This window comes from Aegilops tauschii, chromosome 7 (assembly GCF_002575655.3).
Source record: "Aegilops tauschii subsp. strangulata cultivar AL8/78 chromosome 7, Aet v6.0, whole genome shotgun sequence".
NCBI lineage: Eukaryota > Viridiplantae > Streptophyta > Magnoliopsida > Poales > Poaceae > Aegilops > Aegilops tauschii.
Genome location: NC_053041.3, coordinates 91,248,521 through 91,258,945, shown reverse-complemented (window position 1 = coordinate 91,258,945; position 10,425 = coordinate 91,248,521).

Here is a 10,425-nt window from a genome sequence, read left to right as displayed (position 1 = left end):
GTAGCTCGCCATGTTCGCGTCCTTGGCGTCCCAGTCGCCAGATGATTGCTGGACCACCAAGTCTGAGTCGCCGTAGCACAGGATCCGGCGTAAGCCGAGTTCTTTGGCTAGCCGGAGCCCATGTACGAGCGCCTCGTACTCGGCCACGTTGTTGGAGGCGGTGAAGTGGATCTGCAGCGCGTACTTGAGCTTGTCGCCTTTGGGAGAGGTGAGGACGATGCCGGCTCCCAAGCCGGTGCACATCTTGGACCCGTCAAATTGCATCCGCCAATGGGTAGAGTCGGGAGCCGGCGGTAAGTACTGGGTCTCGGCCCAGTCGACGAGGAAATTGGCCAATGCTTGCGACTTGATGGCGGTGCGGGGCTGATAGAAAATTGTGTAGGGCGCCAAGGCAATGGCCCATTTGGCCACCCGGCCGGATGCATCCCGGCTGCCTATGATCTCAGCGAGCGGGGCAGTGCACACAACCGTGATGGGGTGCTCTTGGAAGTAGGGCTTCAATTTCTTGGCAGCGAAGTACACCCCATAGCACATCTTCTGGTAATGCTAGTTTTGCTTTGAGCTGGGCAGTACTTCGCTGAGATAATAGACCGGCCTCTGGACTAGCTGGGCTCGGCCTTCCTCCGGGCGCTGGACCACAACAACAGTGCTGACGACTCGGCTTGTCGCGGCGATGTAGAGGAGCATGGGCTCCTTCTCAGTCGGCGCAGCCAGGACAGGCGGAGTGGTCAACATTTTCTTCAACTCATGGAAGGCTTGGTCGGCTTGATCATTCCACTCAAAGTGAGTGGATTTCTTCATGAGTCGGTACAGAGGGAGAGCCTTCTCTCCTAGTCGGCTGATAAAACGGTTCAGGGAGGCTAAGCAGCCAGTGAACTTCTGCACATCTCGCAGCTTGGTGGGAATCTCCATCCTCTCGATGGCCTTGATCTTGACAGGGTTGCACTCAATGCCGCGTTCGGAGACCAGGAAGCCCAGCAGCTGGCCGGCTGGCACTCCGAACACGCACTTCTCGGGGTTGAGCTTGATCTGGAATCGGCGCAAGTTGGCAAATGTTTCTTTCAGGTCTTCCAGCAAGGTACCGCGCTTCTCTATCTTCACCACAATGTCGTCTACGTAGACGTGGGCATTTCTGCCGAGTTGTTTCAAGAGACATTTCTGCATGCAACGCTGAAAAGTGGCACCGGCATTTCTCAAGCCGAATGTCATTGTCAGGTAGCAGAAAGCTCCAAAGGGTGTGATGAAGGCAGTCTTCAGGCGGTCAGCCGGGTCCAACTTGATCTGATGATACCCTGAGTATGCATCCAAAAAACTTAACAGCTCGCATCCGGCTGTGGAGTCTATCACTTGGTCAATCCGTGGCAAAGCAAATGGATCTTTTGGGCAGGCCTTGTTCAAACTCGTGTAGTCTATACACATACGCCACTTGTTATTCTTCTTCAGAACCAGAACTGGGTTGGCAAGCCATCCTGGAAAGAATACTTCCATGATAAAGCCGGCGGCAAGGAGCCGGGCTATCTCTTCTCCCACAATTCTTCGCTTCTCTTCTGATAGTCGGCGGAGGGGTTGCTTGACCGGCTTCGCATCAGCTCGGACATGCAGTTTGTGCTCGGCGGAATCCTTCGGGACACCCGGCATGTCCTTTGGGGACCATGCAAAGATGTCTCGATTCTCACGGAGGAAGTCGACGAGCTCGCCTTTCTATTTACTGTCCAAGTTCACCCCAATCACGGCGAACTTCTCCGGGTGCTCCGGGTCTAGAGGTATCTTCTTCGTCTCTTTGGCAGGCTGGAAGGGGCCCTGCGCATCACAATCCTTGGGGTTGGGCGACAAGGCCGGCTGCTTGCCGGCCATGGCCACAACCCGTTCCAACATCTTCTTCTCTTCTGCCACCACGAGGGACTCGGCCAGCCGGCTGCTGGCCATGGCACACTCGATGGACTTCTTGTAGTTGCCGGCTACCGTGATGATCCCCTTCGAGCTCGGCATCTTCATCTTCAGGTAGGCGTAGTGGGGCACAGCCATGAACTTGGCCAAAGCAGGTCGGCCAAGTAGTGCATGATAGGGGCTCTCCAAATCCACCACCTCGAACCATATTGCTTCCCGGCGAAAATGATCTTTGTCTCCGAAGAGAACATCCATTTTGATCTTGCCGATTGGAGAGCAAGATAGGCCGGGTACGATACCATGGAAGACGGTGCGGCTCGGCATGAGCTGCTTTGCTTTGATGTTCAGCTTCTCCATGGTATCGCGGTACAGTATGTTGATACTGCTTCCGCCGTCTATAAGGACGCAGGAAAATCTGGCAGCTCGCCTCTCCGTCGCGAGGGTGACGTCCAAGACCATCGCATAGGAGCCAGGCGAAGGCATCACCTCTGGGTGGTCGGCCTGGCTCCAGCTGATTGGCTTTTCTGACCAGTGCATGAACTCGGCGGTGCTAGAGGCGACTGCGTTTACTTCTTGGTGCTGCCGGCGTCGGCTGCGCTTGTCGTCGGCTTGACTAGTGAAGACGACGTAGGCGGCGTGCTCTTCGGGGAATTCGTCTTGGATGGCGCCGACTGCCGGCCGAGCCGCCGGCTGCTGGGGGGCTGGAGGCGGCGGCCGGGAGGCGGAGGCGGCACCATCCCTTCGCCCTTGGTGATGCGGGTGAGCCAGTGGCATTTCCGGGTTGTGTGGTTGGACGGCTTCGCGCCGTTGTGGAACTTGCAAGGGGCGTCGAGTGCTTGTTCGTAGGAGAAAGACGGCTGCCAAGGCGGCCGGCCACCCTTCTTCTTGGGAGCGGGCCGCTCTTCGGGCTGCTCGTCTTCAATCGTGGCCACCTGCCGACTGGAGGAAGTCGGCATGGGGCCCTTGCGCTTGTGGTCGTTCTGTTAGGGGCGCCGGTTAGGGTCGCCAGCCGGCGTCTTGGGAGCCGGAGCAATTACTTTCCCCGAGGTGTCTACTCGCAGCTCAGTCTTCATCGAGGAGTAGGCGGTGGCGTATTTGTCGGCGATGACCAGCAACTCATCGAGGGTAGCCGGCTCGTCGCAGAGGAGTCGGTGCTTGAGGAGGGTGCCCTCTCGGCACCCGGCGGTGAAGTACTTGATGGCTTGGACCTCATGCACTCCCTCGCAGGAGTTGCGGAGCTCGGCCCATCGCGTGAGGTAGTCGCGGGTCGACTCGTTGGGCCCCTGGACGCAGAGGGAGAGCTGGCGAGGCTTGGGAGGCCGCTTGTAGGTGCTGGTGAAGTTGCGGACGAAAACTTCGGTGAAGTCCAGCCAACTGTTGATACTGTAGGGCTTGAGGCTGTTGAGCCATGTGCACGCCGTGCCTTGCAGCATCAGGGGGACATACTTCACGGCGACGCGCCGATTGCCGTTGGCTATGCTGATGGCCGTGGAGTAGTCGATGAGCCAATCTTCCGGCTTCACTGAGCCGTTATACTTGGGCGTGTCTCTGGGGAGCGAGAACCCTTTGGGGAAGGGCTCGTCGCGGATGCGGGGGCCAAAGCATGGCGGGCCGACATCGTCTTCTTCTTCTAACGCCAAGGATCGGGCAAGGTGGTCGATCCTGTGGCGGGCGTCACTCTCGCCGACTCCTTCTCGGCGGCCGAGTCGGTCGCCGAGAGTCGGATGTGTGATGAGCGGCGGAGTGAGGCGTCTTTCTCTTCGAGGCGGGGGAGGGGCAGGTTTCCTTGGTGCTCTACTGCTCGAGGGCGGCCCTCCGCGTCGCGCTCGATGGTGATGCGAGTCCGGCTGCGGCTGGCAGCCGGCTCCTTGTCTTTCTTCCGGCGCGCGCCGCTCGCAGTCGGCGAGCGGGACGTCGCGGCGTGTTCCCGGTGCGGGGGATGACTATCAGCACGGGCGCCGGCTTCGTGCCGTTCTGCAGCCACGTCGATCAGCTGCTGGATCCGTGTTGTCATGTAAGGGAGCTCATCGGCTCCCAGCCCATTGAGCTCCTCTGCAGCCGCCTGAGCGGCTCGCAGATTCTCGAGCGGGGTGGCGTAGATGGGGCGATCTGCGCCCAGCATGCTGGCAACGGCTGCGCCGCGCTTCTGGACGAAGCCGGCTCGGCTCGGGCCGCTAGGCGGTGGCGTGCCGAAGGCGGCGCGGTCGACTTCGTGCTGGTGGGCCTCGGTGAGGCATCTCATCGAGGCTATCTTCTTGCCCTCCGCGATGAGGGCAAGGCGGCGTGCCTCCAGGGTCTCGGCATCGGCATCGGCCGGGATGGGGACGGAGAGGTCGTGCATCGCCGCTTGCTGAGCGTCGCGGGCATCCTCGCCCGAGTTGGAGACGTGGCTGATGACCAGCACTATGGTGACAGCGCTGCTGCCGCTGTCAGCTCGAGGGAGGGGGTCGTCGAAGACCACCACGTCGGAGGGGTAGGCGTCGAGCGACGCGGTGTCGGAGTCGATGAGCATCGGGTCGGTGGAGCCGACCGACTCCACATCTGCAGTAGGCTCGCTGGAGACGTGAAGCTGGTCGAGGAGGCTGACGAGGCGGCTCTCGGGGTAGTCGGTGCCTGCGTCGGACGCAGGCTCGTCGGAGATGCGAGTCTCGCCGAGCAAGTCGGCGAGGCAGCTCACTGCGCAGGCGTCGTCGACGCCTTGCAGTGCGTCAAGGCAAACGCCGTCGGGCGCAGCAGGCTGGCTGTGCTCGCGGGGGAGGAAGAGGGTTCCCGTCCAGAACAGGTCTCCGGACGACGGTGCACCTGGCCCCACGGTGGGCGCCAAATGTCGGGTGGTTGGTGCGACATATGCCAAGGGATGGCTTATCATTGTGGGAGCCAATAAAACGTCGCCGGTGCCCGGAAACGGGATGAGGCGAAGACATGCACGCCGGCGAATCTTACCCAGGTTCGGGGCTCTCCGAGGAGATAACACCCCTAGTTCTGCTCTGCGGGGTCTTCGCATGATCACTAGATCGATAAAAGGTAGCTACAATCGCTCCTCGAGCTGTTGAGATCAAGGGAGAAGAAGAACAAGGCTAGCTCTTGCTTCTCTCTATCTATGGTGTGTGCTATGCTTAGGAGGCAGCTCTATGCTCAGAGGCCAACTGTGCTAAGGTGCCCACCCTTTACATGGGTGCTCCGGGGGGTTTATATAGGCCTACCCCCCGGGGGTACAATGGTAATCCGACTGGGAACTGGTCCCAGCCGTCAGTGTCTACGCTCGCCGGCTTGTCCGCCGGCTACTGGGCCCCGCCGGCTGCCGGCTACTTGGTCGACAGGCCGGCCCCACCGCCTAGGGTCTTGTCGGCGGCTGCTTACTGTAGCCTCGCCTGTGATGACGAGGGCTTTGTCGAGGTAAGCGTGGCTACAGTGGGCCGCCTCAGGGGCTATCACTGTAGCCTTACCTCGTCTTGTCTCCTTAATGGGGCTCCTGCTTCGAGGAAGGGAGTAGCCGGCTTCTGGAGGCCGGCTATGCTCTTGGCCGACTGGGAAAGGCCGGGCCGCCTTCACGCCTCTCTCTGGCTGAAGGGGCCCGCAGTCCTCGGACCGTACATGAGTGGGTCGTGGATGACGTCGAGGCTAGCATGGCTACAGTGCCAAGCCGCACGGGAGACGGCCGTCCCGTACGGCCTCCTGTAGCCATGCCCGCCTCGGGCTTCGGGGGTAGTGGGCCGCACTATGGCCACACACCGTTGTGTCGCCGTTATGTGGAAACAGCTTTGGGTGGTTGCGGTCTCGGCCGGCTGCTAGGAGCCGGCGTCCTTCTTGGCCGGCTTCTTGGAGTCGGCCACCCTGTAGTCGACCTGGGGAGAGGTTGCTCGAGGCTGGGTCGCCTTCCGGGAGTCGGCTTCAGAGGTAGCCGGCCAGGGAAGGCGGCCCAATGCTCGGAGTGCTTGAAGGCCCAAAGGCCTGATAATTTTTCTGAAGAACCAGGGGTAGTCGGTTGGGCTACCCGTGGCTATTTACTCCGACAATGGGCCTTCTACGGGCCGTAGGGTCCATGGGCCTTCTACGGGCCGTACGATCCATGGGCCTTCTACGGGCCGTACTATCCATGGGCCTCATACGGGCCATAGGATCCATGGGCCTTCTACGGGGTGTATCATCGTTTCGCCAATCATGGGTTGTACTATCCGTGGACCATAACGGGCCGTTAATAGGCCGTATTTGATAACTCTATGAAAACAGCCCAACGGGTTTTTTTGACATGAAAACGGCCCAACGTATTAACGGTCCGCAAACGGGCCGACTGTAACGACGGGCTGAATTTGGCCCACAAGCAGAAAATGACAGTAACGGGCCGTATGTAACCGAATGCTACAAATGAGCCCAAGAATCAACGGGCCCTGAGAAGGCCGAAAGATAACTTGGGCTGGAAATGGCCCAATGGAATAACAGGCCGTTAATGGGTATAAAGTGATACACTATTCATTACGGGCCAGTTTCACCACGGGCCGTTAATGGGCCAAGAGTTACAAAGGTCCTCATATGGGCCGAAAGAAGTCATGGGCCACACATGGGACGGAAGTTAAAATGGGCTGAATCATATTGGACGGCCCAGATGACGCTACTGGGCCTAATTCGGATAGGGCGTAACGGGCCCTGGGTTAGCGGGTTGTAAATGGGCTATATGCGAACAGGTCGTTAACAGGCTTTCCGTGGGCCGGCCCGCCACCTTTTGACCAAGTCAAACGGGCCGGCCTTTTCACAGGAATGGGCATCTGTTGGGCCGTGCCACGTGTCACCGTATCATAGGCGCCTTTGGTCCAATGAGCGGATGACATCTGTCCCAACTGTGAGCCGACACGTGTTTCCTCCAGCCAATGATGATTTTACACGTGGAAAATCCCCATTGGTCGGGGCTGTTAACAGGTTATCGGATCCAAAACCCGACCCGATAGCTTAACGGCGTTCCGTTACGGTGGATGCCACGTGTCGGTCACCCTTGACGAAAGCACTTCTGTGACGCGCGATTTATCGTCATGGAAGTGGACACTTCCGTGATGATAATTTTGGTAATGTCATGGAACACTTCTACGACAGCACGGGTATGACTATCTTGATTCTGTCATAAATTTGTCATGGATGTACATGCATGACAAAAAACGCGACCTACTGTGAAAAACATGTATCATCACGGAAGTGTATTTTTTTGTAGTGTTAGACGCTTGAGTCTCCTTGAATATTTACTTGGGGTGCCTTGGGAATCCCAAAGCTTGATCTCTTGTCTCTCCTCCTTCTCCTCATATCGAGACCTGCTCGATCTTCGAATATAATAAAGCAAATCACTACTCTAAGTACTGTTGCAAACCAATTCATATTTTCTTTTTGCATTATAGCTACTGTAATATAACTTTTCCATGGCTTAATCCACTGATAGGAATCGATAGTTTCATCAAAACAAGCAAACTATGCATCAAAAACAGAATTTGTCTTAAATAGCACAGTCTGTAGTAATCTGAACATTCACCATACTTCTGGTACTCCAAAACTTCTTCCAAAATTAGGAAAAATAAAAAATTTGTATAGAAATACATTCCAAAAAGTTTTAGAACCGTTTGACGTTCCAGTAAAAAAATGAAAAATCGCGCACTACAGCCAAAGTTTCTGTCCTGCACCGTACAAACCAACAAGCATTGTAAACATCCTAAAGGCAAACCTTGGCACATTATTTTTATAATACAATGGAATTGTACAAGGGGATAATTATGTTTTGTTGAAAAGTTTCTGTAATCAAGATTCACAAAGTTTCCGTGAGCATGAACATAGTTCAAGGCTAGCTCCCACTTTAACAATGCTCGTCTTTCTCACTTTCGCCTTTCTTTTTGAAAAAGTTTTAGGTTCCCCTTTTTATTTTATTTTATTTTATTTACTTTATAAAAGCACTCAACAGAAATAAATGACTCTCTAAAACTTCTGGGTTGTCTCCCTGACAGCGCTTTCTTTAAAGCCATTAAGCTAGGCATATAGTGCTCAAGTAATGGATCCACCCGGATCCCAAGGTATATCAAAGCCAATTTTAATTAGCAATGATTTGGCATTTAGTAGTGAGCACAAAGTAACATAATTCAAGCAATGACGAAGTCTAACTCTCTTCCTATGCATCGGCATGTCATAAAAGAACAATTCATGCACATACAGTAAAGGCCAATGCATAGTATAAATAGTTTCTTGCAATTTTATCATGTGGGAAACATGGAGAGGTGGAGATATAGTTCCTCTCTCATAATAATTGCAAGTAGGAGCAGGAAGCACATCCATATTATATCTATCAAAATCATCATGTGTAGCGGTAAAAGGCAACCCATCGATATAATCCTTAATAAGTGCAAACTTCTCCGATATAGTGTAGTCGGGAGAATTCAAAAAGATAATAGGACTATCATGCGTGGGTGCAATAACAACAATTTCATGTTTAACATAAGGAACTATAGCAAGTTCATCTCCATAAGCATAATTCATATTGGCATCTTGGCCACAAGCATAGCAAGCATCATCAAAAAGGGATATTTCAAAAGAATCAACGGGATCATAACAATCATCATAGCAATCATCCTTCGGTAAGCACGAAGGGAAGTTAAACAATGTATGAGTTGAAGAGTTACTCTCATTAGAAGGTGGGCACGGGTGATCAATCCGCTCTTCCTCCTTTTGTTCTTCGCTCTCCTCCTCATCTTTTTCATCCAACGAGCTCACAATGTCATTAATTTCTTCTTCCATAGACTCCTGCAAAATATTAGTCTCTTCTTGGACAGCGGAGGAGTCCTCAATGTATGTTTTAACATAGGCATTAGAAGCATAATTATCATAACAATATTCAAGTATGGCAAAATTTTCGGATTTGTAAAGAGTAGCATCATACTTTTCAATCAAAGAAGCAATTTCATAAGCACCCTTAAAAGCAACAAATTCTTCAATTTGTTGAACATCATAGTAATTATAATGTAGCGACCAGACCTCAAATGGTCTGTGCTGCTGTGCACCAGTGTCATCCCTGGATCAGTAATGCTGACACGCACAGTACAAATGGAGGATTTATAACAGAGTAGCAATCACACACTTATTACATTGAGTATCTCCAAAGAGATTAAGTATGATAAATATGGCTTAAGGCCATCTAAAAATGATAACAGCGGAAGACTTGGAAGATAAGTGAGTCCATCAACTCCAGCGGCATCACTGAGTATAAGACCACGACCTAAGGTACCTTACTCGTCGTCTGAAAAGTCTGCAACATGAAACGTTGCAGCCCGAAAACGGGTCAGCACATGGAATATGCTGGCAATGTAACACATAGAGAATAATGAACAATAACAATGCTATACTACATGCATAAATGGCTGGTGGAAAGCTCTACGGTTAAGTTTTTGCGAAAAGCCAATTTTTCCCTACTTCAATGGAATAAATTTTTTATTTAACTATCATGGTGGTTGTGAAACATTGAGATGGTTGACAGCATCTCAATCCCAATTAGAAAGTCATCATTAACCCAACAAAATTAATTAAAAGTAACATGGTGATGAGATTCAAATGATAATCCAGGTACTAGATACTCAATTTGTCCATAACCGGGGACACGACTAACGATGATTAGTTTGTACACTCTGCAGAGGTTTGCGCACTTTTCCCCACAAGACTCGATCGCCTCCGCTTGATTCTCGCACTGCATGATGTTTGAGAAACGGATGACCGAGACACAGTCTTTCAGGAACAATCACTCTTTACTCCGGGTGGACCGGTACACCTACTTTCCCCTACATCTGCTAGCCCACCTCTTCAAGAGATCATGTAACCTACTCAACTATGCTAGAGCCCATAATAGCTTGTGGCTGCACACGGAAGTTTCTAGCATGAATAATCTTATGATCCCTTTGAGCCTGGGTGGCGGTCCTTATACAAACAGACAACACTGGATTCTCCAGGTGCCTCAATCCACCCAGATGTGAGTTTTAGTTGCCACCTTAGGTAAACCATTATTAACAATCTCACATCTGTCATGAATATCTCTCAAAACCAATCCACATCTACGAGCATAGCATGGCAATAATAATAGCAACGTAGAAGTAACTCCCAAGGGTTTGATAAAAGAACAGGTAATAGGTACTACCTCAACTACTTCCCAATTCAAAGTGTTACTTGCCTTGCTGATGATCCGCGAAACCTAGCGATTCGAAGTAACAAGCGGCACACTCCGGGTACTCTATCGCAAACAAACAAGCAGACAATCAGTACTCATCTAATGCACAGGTAAAACTCGAATGAAAAATCCAACCAGAAAGTTCAACTTAAGAACTCCGGTTTGCAAAAAGAATCAACTCGAACGAAGCAACGAAAGTCAAACAGCGAAAGAAACAAGCTTTGTTTACTAATCTGGATCTAGGTCAAATTTTACAGTAGCAAAAACTTGTTTGAGTAGGTTAAACGGAAAGAGAATTTCGAGACCAAACTCTAGGCGCTTGAATCGCCTGATTCCGATAAACGAGCGAAAAGTTAAAC